Source organism: Tupaia chinensis, unplaced genomic scaffold, assembly GCF_000334495.1.
Source record: "Tupaia chinensis unplaced genomic scaffold, TupChi_1.0 Scaffold144450_1, whole genome shotgun sequence".
In the NCBI taxonomy this organism is placed as follows: Eukaryota; Metazoa; Chordata; class Mammalia; order Scandentia; family Tupaiidae; genus Tupaia; species Tupaia belangeri.
In genome coordinates this window covers 314,666-329,665 of record NW_006204309.1, presented here as the reverse complement: position 1 = coordinate 329,665, position 15,000 = coordinate 314,666, and the positions used below count along the sequence as shown (strand labels likewise).

General features: G+C 44.1%; 2 long non-coding RNA genes across 15 annotated transcripts in view; both read right to left on the bottom strand.

The window, feature by feature from the left end:
* The window catches only part of LOC102501121 (uncharacterized), a 99,141-nt gene extending 91,375 nt beyond the window's left edge, over positions 1-7,766 (bottom strand). For 3 of the 14 annotated variants that reach the window (XR_003547600.1, XR_003547598.1, XR_003547601.1), the window contains exons 1-2: positions 7,292-7,759; positions 6,489-6,575 (exon numbers count right to left, since the gene is read on the bottom strand). This is a non-coding gene — a long non-coding RNA (uncharacterized LOC102501121). Of the gene's footprint in view, positions 1-6,488; positions 6,576-7,291 lie in introns of all 14 variants that reach the window. The other 11 variants (XR_003547597.1, XR_003547602.1, XR_001369637.2 and 8 more) reach the window with 8 other exon arrangements.
* A 3,587-nt stretch (positions 7,767-11,353) lies between these two features.
* LOC114005787 (uncharacterized) lies at positions 11,354-14,992 on the bottom strand. Its single transcript, XR_003547607.1, has 2 exons — positions 14,841-14,992; positions 11,354-11,554 (listed from the first exon to the last, which is right to left on the bottom strand). It is a non-coding gene; the product is annotated as an uncharacterized LOC114005787 (long non-coding RNA).
* Between the last annotated feature and the right edge of the window lie 8 nt (positions 14,993-15,000).

The following is a 15,000-nucleotide window of genomic DNA, read 5'->3' as shown; positions in this document are numbered from 1 at the left end:
CAGAAAAACAAGAAAGGAGAATGGGTGCACTCTTTTTGCTTCCTATCTGCCCCTGGAGTATGGTATGTTGTGCTCCAAATGTGTTCAAAGGAACAAAGTCTCAATGGAAAACCTCAAATAGAGATAGAACAGTGGGGGAGCCAACAGGTGGCATGGTGGTTGAGGTGTTGCACTACTGCATGGCCAAACCACGGTTTGAGTCCTGAACCTGGTGACATGCTTTTTCACTTTCTCTCTCTTTCTCTGTGTCTCTCTCTGGTCAGATTAAAAAATAATAATAATATGGGACCAGCAGATGGCATAACAGTTACGTCGTTAGATTCCCAGGTGGTTGACTGCAGTTTGAATCCCAGACCTGTGGACTGGTGGCTTAAAACTCACACTGGGCATGTGTGCATGCGTGCCCAAGATCCTGAGAAGAGAACGAAGAAGAAAGGATTGCAGCATGGCCATTCCCCTGAATGGGGTGAGTTCTTGCTTTCTATCTCTCTGGCAAGCACACTTGCCCTATAACAAAAATCTCTCAAGAAAATAAATAAAAATTTAATAAACATTCAAAAAAAGAAACAGAAGATCAGGAAAAAGAGCACATCTACAGTTGTAATTAGTGGTCAACAAGTTTAACAGTCAACTTCACATTGCCACTGACAGCTGAACTCTAATCTTTTCTACCCTACCCCTACTCTTTTACCCGAGCTTACCAGGCTATGCAATTTAAGGTGAGGTGGATGTTACTTACAAGCCCCCAACAATGTCTACTGCTTTATGGGGGTGATACAGAGATTCCTACATTTAAAAAGGGAAACACAGGGCTAGCAGGTCGTATGGTGGTTAAGGTGCTGGATTCCCACATGGCTGACTGAGGTTTCAGTCTCAGACTTGGCAGCTTGCTTTCTCATTTTCCCCCTCTCTCTCTGTCTCTCTCTGGTCAAATTACCATACACGCACACACATACACATATAAACACACACACACACACACGCGCACATAGATTAATATATATAGAGAAAGTAATAAGTAAAATAAAAAATAAAATAAAATAAATAAATAAAAATAGAAACACAGGAGACCAGGAGGTGGCATGGTGGTTGGGGTAGTGGATTCCCACATAGCTGACTGCAGTTAAAGTCTCAGACGTGGTGGCTTGCTTTTTCACTTTTTCACTCTTTCTCTCTTGCTCTCTCTGGTGAGTACACATGTCCTATAGCAAATAAAAATAATAATAAAATTAAATCATTATTTTTAAAATGAAAGCACATTTCACAAATTATCATTTATTCTAGTTAATTAGAAGCCTTCCATATGGCCAAATGTCTACCACTGTGAAATAGAAATGACTTCAGTAGCTCTTTTAAGTGGAAACTTCTCTAGTTGTGCATTATGAAGGAGTTGAGAAAATAAATTAGTTTGGGGCTGGCAGGTGGCATGGTGGTTAAGGGCGCTGGACTCCCATATGGCCAACCACAGTTTGAGTCCTGGAGCTATTGACTTGCTTTCTCACTCCTCACCCCCACCTCTGTCTCTCTCTGGTCAAATTAAAGTAAGTTAATAAATAAAGTTATATAATTCTTTTTGAGAGGTTTTTGCTATAGGGCTCATGCACTCACCCGAAAGACAGAGAGAGACAGAGAGACAGAAAGCAAGAAATCACCCCCCAGGGGGGATAGCCACGCTGCAATCCCTTCTTCATTCTCTTCTCGGGATCTTAAACACATGCACCCAGCGTGAGTTTAAGCCACTGGGCCTGGGACTCAAAGCGTGGTTGACCCCATGGGAGTCCAGTGACAGAGCCATTACGCCAATTGCTGTTCCCACATAAAATAATTTAAAAAAAAAAAAAAAAACTAGTTTGCTTCTGTGCTGGATTTCCTTCTTCACAATACTGATTACTTCAGGCATTCCATTCCAATTTTAATTATTTTAAAATTTATATAGTTATTTCTTCCATGAAAGAGAGAGATAAAGAGAAAGAAAGAGACAGGCAGAGAGATAGCCACTCCCAATAGGGTCCTTATACCATGATCCATCCCCAGCCCCAGCCAGTCCAGATCATGAGAACACACATGTGTTCCTAGTGTATATAGGAGTCTTGGGGATGTGAATATAGAACCTTCCCATGTGGTTCCAGCTACACTACCACTGTGCCACCATGTGACCCCCAGTTGCAAATGTAATAAAATGTCAAGTCAAAGGGAGATTGTTATTCTTTCATCCCTTCACCAAAACACATGATTTTTAATATACAAAACAACATTTTCCAAAGTTTTCATAATAACCTCAGATTACTGTAGCTTGACTCTAGCATAAAAACACAAGGCACCTCACCAGTTTTATTTCCATGCATAACTGTTTTGTATATTTCTAATGCTTAAAAATGTTGAATTTGTCTTCTTGCTATAGTTTGAATGATAGTTAGTCCCCCAAAAGTTCATGTTCTGGAAGTCTAGCCTCCAGTGGCTTTAAAAACTGATGAGACCTTTAAGAGGGAAGGCCTAATGGGAAGCATCGTCCAGTCATCTGGGGGCACAGGAGGGACAAACAGAGGAAGTGGAAATGTCTGTTTCTTCTTCCTGTCTTTCTCTGAGCATGGCTGCTGACCTGCCTACTTCTCTTGGCCATGTTATGACACAGCTTCTGAGGCTAGTCAGATGTTGGCCTCATGCTCTTGGACTTTGCAGCCATCAGAATCCTGATCTGAATAAACTTCTACCTGTTATGAATCACCTAGTCTCAGGTGTTTCTGTTTAGCAGTAGAATAATAGACTAGTACATTTCCCAATCATAAATAGATGACATATTAAGTTTCTAATGCATATATAAAATGATTCATGTATTACATTTAGGGGGCCATATTCATCACATGCGAATACTTTTTAATTATTCTTAACTCAAAATAGGGTTGAACCAAAAAACCTGATTTTCTTTTGCATGGGCCCTTTGAGTTGTTTTTTCTTCTTCTTTTTTTTTTTTTAATTCATGATAGAGTGCAGGCATGCAAGAGAGAGAGAGAGGGAGAGTGGTGGGAGGGAAGAAAAGAGAGAGAGAGAAATCACACTTCCCAAAGTTCAGCCATGCCACCATCCCTTTCCTGCAGGCCCCCTGGCCTACCAGGATCCTGGGCATGCTTGCATGTGTCCAGTGTGTTTTTGGGCTAATGGGGCTGGGAAGTCAAACCTCAGCTGGCATGTGACATCCAGCTCCACATCCCGTATTCTACCAACTATAACACAGAAGCTGGGCCTGTTTTTAAAACCACTTTATTGAGATATGATTGGTATACAAAAAGCTGCATGTATTTAATGTATCCAACTAAAGAATTTGCTCCATTTTTAGTGTTTGCATAATTCTTCAATATACAGTTCTGTGAATATTGGAAATAATCTGCTGTTTTTCTGTTGCTCTGTGTTTTAATGGCAGTTTACAACATTGTTCTCTTTTTTTCTAAAGAATGCTTTTATATAACTTTTTATTTATTTATTTATTTAAATTTGACCAGAGAGGGACAGAGCGAGGTGGGGGGGACTGAGAGAAGAGGGAAAGCGAGAAAGCAACCAGCCAGGTCCAGGACTTGAACTGCAGTCGGCCATATGGAAGACCAGTGCTCTTAATCACCACACTAACTGCTAGTCCCTCAACATCATTTTCTTATGAGATAGAGATTGTTTTGCTCCTCAAACAATAATACAAAAGTTGGAAAATGTGCAATCATCATGAGATAGATCCACAGGTTCAGGCTCAAAGCCTCAATAAATGTGAGAAAAGAAAATTTGTTGAGAACCAAGATATTTTCATGACCTCACAGTGGCATGTCCCCCATCCCCTTCTGCTCATTAGTGGTTAGAAATTTCCAGTGTAAAAAATGTTGTACACATTTAAAAATATATAGAGAACTTGACATGGAAATGATTCATTCTGCCTTTCATACACAAGACAAATCTGCCTTCACGTGCATTGGCCCTTCACATCACTGGGTCACTTTCTGACTGTACTCTCCTGAAGTCTTACAGCAGTCCCAGAGGAGTACCACATTTCCCTGAGTGCGGGAGGCTGCGCACCAGCGAATATCACCAGTTTCTCAGAAAGCAAACAATTACACAATGCCAAAGGCCATGATTGGTTCCCCTTCAAAAACCTCACCTTCAGAACTATATTCTGATTGGCCACTTCCCATAAAGGCCACAATTGGCTCCCCTTCAAAAACCTCACCTTCAGAACCATGCTCTGATTGGCCACTTCCTATAGCAAATCGGTGAGATAAGAATCCCTCAGATTTGCATATCCGGCACCTCATGATTGGTCCATGAAAGCAACCAATCATAACCCATCTTTTACAATCCTTCATTCAACCAATCACTGCCCACCAGCATGTATATAACCACAATCCCTGGCCCACAATGGCCAGACGACCCTGAAGACCCTGAAGAGTTGTAACACCATCGTCTCCAGATGACCCGGAAGACCCTGAAGAGCTGTGACACCGTGGCATCTCTGGATGACCCTGAAGAGCTGTGATACCGCATTGTCTCCGGACCACCCTGAGGGGTTGTGGCACTGTGTCGTCTCCGTGCTGTAACATTGCACTGCTCGTCCCGGCTCTCACTCCTTCCCTCAGGAAACCTGTTCCACTGTCCCCTAGGTCAGGACATGTCCTATGGCGGTCCCAGAGGAGTACCACATCTCCCTGAGAAATACTTACTCAAGGTTCTTTTAATAATGAAGAGAAACACACTTCATTTTTCTATTTCTTTCATCAATTTCATCTCAATAGTCCAAAGGAAAAAACTTTAATTTATTGTTTAGCTTTATGAAAACTTCTTTCCTTGTCTATAAAGACAGTTTCCTTGACTTTTTAAAGTTGAATGTATTTTGCATTACTATTTTTATCTAAAACTTGACTGTATGGCAGCTAATAAAAACTTCTGGCATGGGACCAGCAGTTAGCGCAATGGCTATGTCTCTGGACTCCCATGTAGTCAACCGCGGATCGCGTCCCGGACCCTGTGGCTTTGAACACCGGCCGGACCCTGTGGCTTGAAACTCAGGCCGAGCGCGTGTGTGTGCGTGCCCAAGATCCCAAGAGGAGAATGGAGGAGAAGAGATTGTGGCATGGCCATCCCACCAGGGGGTGATTTCTCGCTTTCTATCTCTCTGTCTCTGTCTATCTGACGAGCGCACACGCCCTATAGCAAAAACCTCTCCAAAGGGAAAAAAAAAAAAACTTCTGGCATGTTAAGGTAGCTTTAAAAGAATTATCACACCAATCCTTCTACCAAGAACTACTATGTAGTTCTAATGTAAATTAGAAATTACAATAAAATTATTATTTTTAAAAGTATATATCAATAAGCCTTGGTAAAGTAAAACTTGACAGGTATGAGAATTGTAAAATTTACTTTTTGGGTTACTAACCTAAAATCTCATCTGTAACGACAGTTTTCTCACCTAAGTGAACAATACAAATTATTTTATTAAATGATTTATACTGAGAGTAGCACTGTTTCTTCTCACCTCTAATAAAGCAAAAATACTCTGGGGGCCAGCAGGTGGAATAGTGGTTAAGGTGCTGGACTCTCACATGGTCAACCCTGTTCCAGTGCCAGACCAGAATCTTGAAAATGGCACATGTGGGACCTGCAGATGGCTTAATGGTTATGTTTCTGAGAGGAGATTGGAGGAGAAGGAATTGCGGTGTGGCCATTCCCCCAGAGGATGATTTCTCACTATCTGTCTCTCTGGCAAGCACACAGGCCCTATAGCAAATTAATTAATTAATTATTTTAAAAACTCTAACAAAAAAAGAATAGAAACCGGCAGGTGGCGTGGTGGTTAAGGCACTGGACACTTCCACATGGCTAAACACAGTTCAAGTCCCGGACCTGGCGGCTTCCTTTCTTACTATCCTTCTCTCTCTCTGTCTCTGTGAGTGTGTGTGTGTTTCTTTCTGGTCAAATGAAAATAAATGAATGAATAAATAAAATTAAATAATTTTTAAAAGAAGAAGAAGAAAGATTACATGTGTGTGCATGCCCAAAATCCTGAGAGGAGAATGGAGGGGAAGGGATTGTGGTGTAGCCATCCCTTCTGGGGCAGGGAGTTGATTTCTCTCTTTCAGTCTCTGTCTTCCTCTGTCTCTCTGTCATGCGCATGTGACCTATAGCAAAAAATCTTTCAAAAAAAAAAAATACTCTGGGGCCAGCAGGCATTGTAGTGGTTAAGGTGTTGGACTCCCATGTGGCCAACCACAGTTCAAGTCCCAGACCTGGCTGCTTGTTTTCTCACTCTCCTCTCTCTGTTTGTCTCTTTCTAGTGAGTACATGTGCCCTACAGCACAATTTTTAAAAAATAACGATAAAGTTAAATAAAAAAATTACTTTTTAAGAAAGAAAAAAATACTCACTACTAGATTCCTCTGGGTAGAGCTAACAGTGATTTGTTTTCCTACTCACCAAAAAAAAAATCTTTGGACAATGAAATCAAGGAGACTCACCTCAGTGGGAGTGGGGGAGGGGATTCAGTCTGTTTTTAAGTTTTTCTGGGTTCCAGGTTCTATCGGGGAGACTCCCCTTTGATCCAGCTGCAAGCAAGCAGAATATTGGAAGATTTATGAGTAGCACCAATACCTTCTGCTTTTGGTTGTCTTCTTCCTTGGAGATAAAAGAGCTTTTGTTTTGTTCTGTTTTTTTATTTCTATTGCCCAGCACAGTGTCTGGCCCACGGTAGGTGCTCAGTGATTATTTTTTAAGTGAATTAAGGAATGAAAAGGTTGCTTAGAGAGTGAGAACTCTTCATATCACTTCGAGTTTTCACATGTCTTTTTGTAAAAATTAGGCAAACAGGCTCTGGGGCAGCTACATCATCCAGACACTTGGACACAGAGATTAATTAGGTAATGCTTATTCTTCAGTTTGCTCAGAAATGCCTGAAAGGTTATAATAAATAAATACAGGTGATGATTTAAATGAGCTCAAACAGCAGTGTGCAGGCAGGATATGTCATTTCAATGTCCTCAGATACTTTCCTTGGCTACGATCGCCCTAACGAAAGCATTCTCTAAGACCACATAGTCCACAGGCAGAACTGCGGCAACACTTGACTCTGACGATGATTTGAGAAAGACACAAGTGAGATTAACGGAGACTTGAGATTTACTCCGACAACGTCGTAAGACACAGAGAAAAGGTTGAAATTTTAAAAAGGAAATCATGTATTCACTTAAAAAGATGTTTGCTTATTATCTGAACTTGGTTACTTTAGTAAGATATGTGAGAGCTGCAATGATGTGAAGGGTACCTTGCCTCCGGGGCACTAGGGTGGCATCGGCCAGCCGACGAGGAAGGGTCGCTGCGTTTCGGTCTCCGAGACGAGACGCGGCGGAGACAAGGGCGGCCCCGGGGTCCCACCGCGCCGGGCGCCGCCGCAGACCGTGCGCGGGCCTCGCCACCGTCCTGCAAGCTCCGGGGGAAGCTTGAAAGTGCCTCGGTCTTAAGCGTCTTTGGGCTCTGGCTCCACAGTCGGGCGCGGGCCGGCGGGCCAGGTGGCTCAGAGGTTGGCGCGGCAGTTGCAGGAAAGCCCCACCCCGGAACTGGAGCCGGCAGCCGCCCCTCCAACCTCCGGGCCCCGCGCGGCGGCGCTGAAAACCCCTGCCAGTTCCCGGCCTCTCTCGCACGCTCTCTTCCCCTGCCCGCTTTTACTTTTTAGCTGGAAAGCGGCCAGAGACGGTTGCTGCGTCCTCGCGCTCGCTCGGTGCCACTGCTTGGGCCTCTGGCCCGCTGTTCAAATACAGGTCACAGCCCGAGCCCGTCCCACCCCCGCGTGTTGCTCCGCGTGCCGGGAAACGCTCGCAGGGAGGCCCAGCGCGCGGGGATCCGCGAAGGACCAGGAGACAAGCTCCTGACAGAGGCCCAGTGGCCTCAAAGAAGGCTCCCCAGGCGCCCACTCCACTGGGGCCCGCCGGTCAGGGGAGGAGGAGTGACTGCCACCGAGCAATTCCGAGAGTCCAAAGGGGTGGGGAGGAGAGAGGAAGAGGGGAGTTGAGAAAAGGTGGGTAATGAGCCTCGGAGAGTTGGGGTGGAGGAAATGGACAAAATCCAGAGGGAAGCAGCTGAGTGCTTGTGCCTGAGATTCAGCCAACAGGAACAGATACCAGGAATTGGGAAGACGGAGGCTGGGCACTGAATACCAAACACGTATGCTGTGTCTATGGAGGAAGTAACGCAATCAGAGGACTCTGACCATTTTGCTCTAACACAAAACCAAAAAGAAAAAACAACAAAAAGAAAGAACAAAAACCCAAAATAGAAGTAACAGTCAGTGAAAATGGCAGATTAGGAAGCTGTAAAGGCCCCTTGCCTTTACAAAAACAGAAGAAAAAAGTAAATAGGCCAAAACCGTCAGAACTGACTTTGTGGTAACTGAAACAATCAAACGTTTACCACAACCAATTGAAAGCTGAACCAAGGAAAAGATGACAGGTAAACACAATATAACGGAGACATCAGTAGCAACCTTAAGGGGAGAAAAGGATTATAAAGGAATACTATTGGGGACCAGCAGGTGGCATGGTGGTTAAGATGCTGGACACTCCCACTATGGCTAACCATGGTTCGAGTCCTGGACCTGGTGGCTTGCTTTCTTACTTTCTCTCTCTCTTTCTCTATCTCTCTCTCTGTCTGTTTCTCTCTGGAAAAATTAAAAATAAATGAATAAATAAAATTGAATCATTCTTTAAAAATAAAAAGAACACTATTAATGGTTGTAAACCAATAAATCAGATTAAAAGGATAAATTTCTAGAAGCATACAAACTACAAAACTGACTCCAAAAATAGGAAATCTGAACAGACTTAGTACAAATAAGCTAAGTAGTCTAAAACCTCTTCAAAAGAAAAAGGCTGTACCAGAGCACTTCTCTAGTAAATTACATATCAAATGCTTAAAGAACAATTAGCATTAGTCCTTCTCAAACTCTTTCAAAACATAGAAGGCTAGGGAACACTTCTGTGAGACCAGCATTACTGTGATCCACAAAACCAGACCAAAACATTACAAGAAAGAAAGAAAGAAAAAACCTACAGAGCAATACTGCAGTCCATATAAAGATACAGAAATCTTCAACAAAATATTACCAATCTAAATCTTGCATCGTATTAAAATGATCACACATCAGGCTAGCCCTTGGCCTGGTGGTTAAGGGAGCCCGATCCCATATCATCGACTGCATGGCTGGAGTCCTGGGCCCGTGGACTCTGAAAAATATGCTAAACATGTGTGTGCATGCCCAGCATCCTGAAAGGTGGGATAAGGGCAAAAGAAGGAATTGCAATGTGACCATTCCCCAAGAATGGTTGTTTCTCCCTCTCCCTTCCTCTCTGTCTCTCTCTGGCTGTTGTATGCTCCTTTTGGTAAAAGTTTAAAAATAAAAATAAACAAAATAATTATCATCATATGCAAGTGAGATTTAGCTCAGTTCAATTAATAAAATCAATGTAATAATTCATAGTAATAGAATGAAAGAGAAAATATGACAATCTCAATGCAGAAAAATATTTTAACAAAATTAAACACCCTTTTATGATAAAAAGCATTCAAGACACTAGGACTAGAAGAAAAAAAAAAACCTCCTCAACCTGACAAAAGACATTTATGGAAAATCCGCACTAACATCATACTCAATGGTAAAAGATTGTCTTCTCGGATCTGGAATAAGACAAGGATGCCCACATCTGATTATTTTCAAAATAGTACAAGAAACATTGTACTGAGAACTAGACCAACAGCAACAACAACAATGAAGGCATTCAGATTGGAAAAGAACAAATAATATTATCCCTCTTTGAAGATGGCATGATCTTATACATAGGAAACCCTAAAGAACACACACACACACACACACACACACACACACACAACTATTAAGGCTAATAACCAAGTTCAGGGAAGCTTCAGGACAAGAAAAAAAAAAAAAACAGAAAAGAATCAGTTGTGGTTCCTCAAGAAGTTAAATGTAGAATTATTGGATGACCCAGTAATTCCATTCCTTGGTCTACCACAAAATAATTAAAAACAGGCATTCAAACAACTATCTGTACATTAATGTTTCTGGTAGTGCTGTAAACAATACCTAAAAGGTGAAGACAACTCAACCAACGTTCGTCATCCATCACCAGATGAAAAAAACAAACTGCAGAGTATTCATATAATGGAACATGATTCAGCCATAAACACAAATGAAATACTGATACATCCTGTAACTTGGATAAGCCTCAGAAGAATTCAGCTCAGTGAAAGAAGCCAGACAGGAAAGGCCACATATTGCATAATCTCATTTATAAGTAATATCTGGAATAGATAAATCCACAGAAGCAAAAGGAGATCTGTAGCTGACAAGGGCAAAAGACATGCTTAATGGGGACTCCTTTGGAGATGAGCAAAAAAATGTGTCAGGACTAGCTAAGAGCAAAGGTTGCACACTATTGTGAACTGAATTGTACAGGTAAAAAATCATTAATCTTATGTTATGTGATTGCATATCAATCAATACAGGAGATGCGCTCCAGCATGGAATCAGACAGTGTGCACAAGAGGGTCTCCTAGCTCCAGAAGGAGTCGGAGCCAGTCCCTGCAGCACCCCTGCTTTGACTAGAAGCAGAGCGATGTTGCTTTTGCTTTGGTGGAGGTCAGTGACAACCTCATAGCCCTCAGAGCCGCTGCCTGGGGGGTTCTAGAGCCTGGAGCAGTGGGTAGCCAGCACACCCAGGCCCCGAGGCTGTGGTCCAAGTTCAATCAATCGATCGGGTTCTGTCACCTACTGGCTGCAGTATTAGGGGCAAAATACCACACACCCTGCGACCTGGCAACCGAGGATGGCCAGGAGTATGAGAGTCTGTCATTCGGAGTTCTCCCTGAAGTTTTCACTCATTTTAACCACATTTCATCATCTTAAGATCCAGCTCTTGGCATTTTATCGTCTCTGAGATTGGGACATGACTAACCGTAGCGTTTTTCTTTCTAAAAGGTATGGTAGAAAAAACCCCAGTGAACCTCAGACACCTATTGTCTTCCAGTCAACTGAGGTGAAAAATACTCTTTGTGTGATGATTAATGACCCCCTCCATACTGATGTGAGTGAAAACACCAACTTTTAAGAAGCTGAGCCTTTCCTTTACCTCAGGCTGGCAGTTTGACTCGAGGAAAGCCAAGGGGCCCCTTTGAGCTCTCCTCGTGCACAGAATGGCTGAAATAAAGTGACACAGCTCCTAGCCAGCGCCAGGCTGGCAAGAGGAAGTGCCCACGCAGGTATGTACTCAGACATGAGTACTCCCCAAACACCGACACAGTAAGAAGGCAGGAATAGTGGGTTTTGTTCACTTTTTTTTTTAATAATAGCATATAAATTGGACTACAACGGAAGGAAGTTTCAGGGAAGTGGGTGGAACTATTTTAGAGGGGGGACTATGAAGGCAGGGAAAAACTGGGTGGGCTGGGTGTGTTGTAGTCAAGCTTTGCTGATTGTCTCCAAGTCTCAGGGTCTCAGGACAATTTAAGTTGGAGAAATCTGCAGAAGACAGAAAGAAAATAGGCATTAGAAACCAGATGTTTTCTTGGTGTCAAAGATTTGCTACCCTTCCCAGCTTTTGCAGTCCCCACACCCCCCACCCTGGCTCTTCAGGCACTTAACTTACGGAAGGGTTTCAGAATGGCTCCACCTGCATGTGGGAAGGACTTTAAACCGGTATGGAGAAATAAAGTGTGCGCGCGTTTACTTTGGTGCTAAATAGATTTCGAAATCCACGAATACTAATTTTTCCTAATACATGTTTTCTATGAAGTTTTTGCAGCCCTCTAGTACATCTTTTCCCATATCCACCCATAATCAATACAGTGTCCAAGGACTCCAAACCTGCCAACCACCACTACGCTCTGAACTCTGGAACCACGAAGGCGAAGGCAAGGAGAGCGCCCTTGCCACAGGCCCTTTAGATTCCAAAAGGAAGATGAGTTTATAGAGTGCCAAGTGCTTGCCCAGAGCTGTGAAGATGAAGATGGCCTCGTCCTTCCGCGTTCCCCAGGCATCTCTTGCACCTGGTGGGACTTAGCTAGCCAGCTCGCAGTAACCAAAGGCGCTTCAGGCCCGGGTGCGCAGCTCGACAGTACCTGAAACTGCTTCCAGTCCCATTGTCTCCCTTCTCAGGCCTCCTTCAAACCTGCTAGCAGCTTCCTATCATTTCTAGAACAAAATGGATGCTCAGTACTTGGACATACAAGGCCCTTATACGATCTGGCTTCTGCCTTCCTCTGGAACTTCATGGTGGTATACGCGGCTCCTGCTCGCCTTTCTGTCCTCCCAACCGTCCACATTCTTTCCTCCTAAGAGCAGCCTTTGCACCTGGATCTCTCTCCCATAGCTACTTTCTCATCATCAATCAAGGTTTTCTGACCGCTCTTTAGCTTCTCCTCTTCACACTTCACTCTTATCCATCACGTTGGTTTATTATACAAACTCACTCTCTCAAAACACATGGTGAATCTTGCTTAAAGGCTATTTCCCAGAAGGTAAGCTCTAAGCGGTCGTGACTCCTGTTTTGTCTCATTCACCTTGGTGTCCCCAGTACCTAGACCAGAGCTGATCACATAGTGACATCTTAACAAAAGAATTGTGGGACCAGCTGAAGGAGTAAGGACTGGCCCTTGAGAAACAACGCTAGCCAGATGGCTGTGATAAGGTGGCTGTATCTCACAAGGCCATCTTCACAGTGTTATGTCCTGGACCAATGTCGCGAAAAACAGGCTATGCCCTAAATCCAGTGAAAGAATGGAGAAGGGATTGCAGCGTGGCCATCTCCCCTGGGAGGGGGGCGATTTCTCCCTTTCCCTCCCTTCCAGTCTCTCTCCTATAAGTACAAGAGGCCATCTCCCCTGGGAGGGGGGTGATTTCTCCCTTTCCCTCCCTTCCTGTCTCTCTCCTATAAGTGCAAGCACTCTACAGGAAAAAATAAAGAAGAAAGGAAAAAGAAAAAGAAAGAAAAGAAGGAAGGGAGAAAGAAAAAGAAGGAAAGGAGGGAGAGATAGGAAAGGGAAAGGATTGCAGTGCGACCTTCCCAAGAAGGGGCACTTTCTAGCTTTGCCACTGGTTTCTCCAGGAGAGATTGCAAATTTTGCCAAAATGGAAAAAAAAAAAAGTGCTTGGATCTGAGGACTTGAAGAGAAAGAGAAAGAAGGGCGAACTTGTGTGCCTGGATTAAACATTTAGAGTTTTGTTATTACGGATCTCAGTTTATTCATTTCCCGGTTGGCCAAATCAACAGACTTGCCAATTTTCCTCCTCTGGGTCTCTGGTTTCTTGCTCCGCCCTCTGCCCCGCAACAGCCCTGTGATTGGCCTACGCCGAGAAGCGGTGCAAGCTCCAATTGGAAGAGGAGGGAGGGTGCGCCAACTGAAGGAGACAGCACCTCCCACTCCAAAGGCGCGGCGAGTTTTGCCTTCGGTATTCGCCTCACCTCCCAGCAGAGGGCCTCGAGCTAGGCTCTTGGCCAGGTCCTCCTGAGCTCCCATAAACCCGAGAGTCTAGTAACCCAGTTTTGAGACAAAATGTCTAAATTTCACATTTTATGACTTTGAAGATACTGAAATCTAGTAACTGTTTTGTTAACAAAATAGAAAAACGCGGTTCTCCAGAAAAGAAATCTGAGTAAAGTTGACACCAGGCAGACAGGTCTGGAACTAAGGAGATGGGACTGAGAGAAAAGACAGGCTTTGAGGTCGCAAAAGGGATAGGCCAGAAGGAGCACAATTCCATTTCCTTCACCCAGTGGCACCTTACAGAACCAGAAAGTTTAAGAGAAGAAAGGAGGGGCTGGTAGGTGGCATGGTGGTTAAGGACTGGACTCCAACATGGTGGAGCATGGTTCAAGTCCTGAACTTGGCCCCTTGTTTTCTTACTTTCTCTCTTTCTCTCTCTAATGAGTACATTGACCTTGTTGCAAGTTTTAAAACAATAATAATGATGATAAGTAAAATTAAATAAAAAATTATTTTTTAAAAGGAGAGAGAAGGGAAAGAAAGGCTGCAAGGACTGGTAAGGTCTCCCTCCACTCCAGCTGCCCTCAGAAGTCCCTTAAAGGAGATGTGGAAAATTCCACCTTATAGAGCAGAGAGCCAGATTTGGTAGAATTGTGCTATAAAACTGGGAATGACAGATTTCCAGATTACGCCACATACGACATGCTCTAGAAATCGCCAGTTAAGTCCAGCCACCTCGGTTTTTCAATAGGGAAGCTGAGGCCTAGTGAGTGGATATGACTGGTTACCTAGTTTGGAGAAAGACGGGCAGTGAAGTATAGATTCCTGAGTCCTTAAAATGTCAAAGTTTAGGCCCTAAGCTGCTTGCAAGGAAAATAGGTGGCTAGGGGTTGGGAGAAGGCTTATGTGATGGGCTCCCTTTTTTTTTCTTTAAGACAGCAGTGCCATTTTAAAGTTTTTATTTTATTTGTTTATTGGTATTCTTCAATTTGATCAGAGAGAAAGGGAGAATGTGAAAGTCTGTCACCAGGTCCAGCCTCCAACCTGTCAGCCATGTGGGAATCCAGCGCCTTAACCACCACGCCACCTGCTGGCCCCATGGTGGACTTTCACCCACCCAAGTTTATTTTGGGCTGTTTCCGCGTCTGTCGCTTTAGAGGGGAAGCGCTATCGGGAGACTGAGGCTGTCCCCTGGGTTGTCCTGTAAGCTGAGACACCAGAGACTCTGCACTTCCGAGAGCTTTCTCTTCGGGAAAAATTCCAGAAACATGCTGAGCGTTGGAAGTTTTCAGGGTTCAAATTCTTAGATAATCAGTCCTCACCTGGGGGGCCTTACACGGTAGCGCCTGGGTGGGCACGGCCCCCGCCTTCCGCGACCGCGCGCAGGTACCGGGCGACGTCGCGGTGGCCCCGCTCCTCAGCCAGGTCCACGGGCAGGCGGCCCCACGCATAGCGCACATCCAGCCGCGCCCCGGCCCGGGG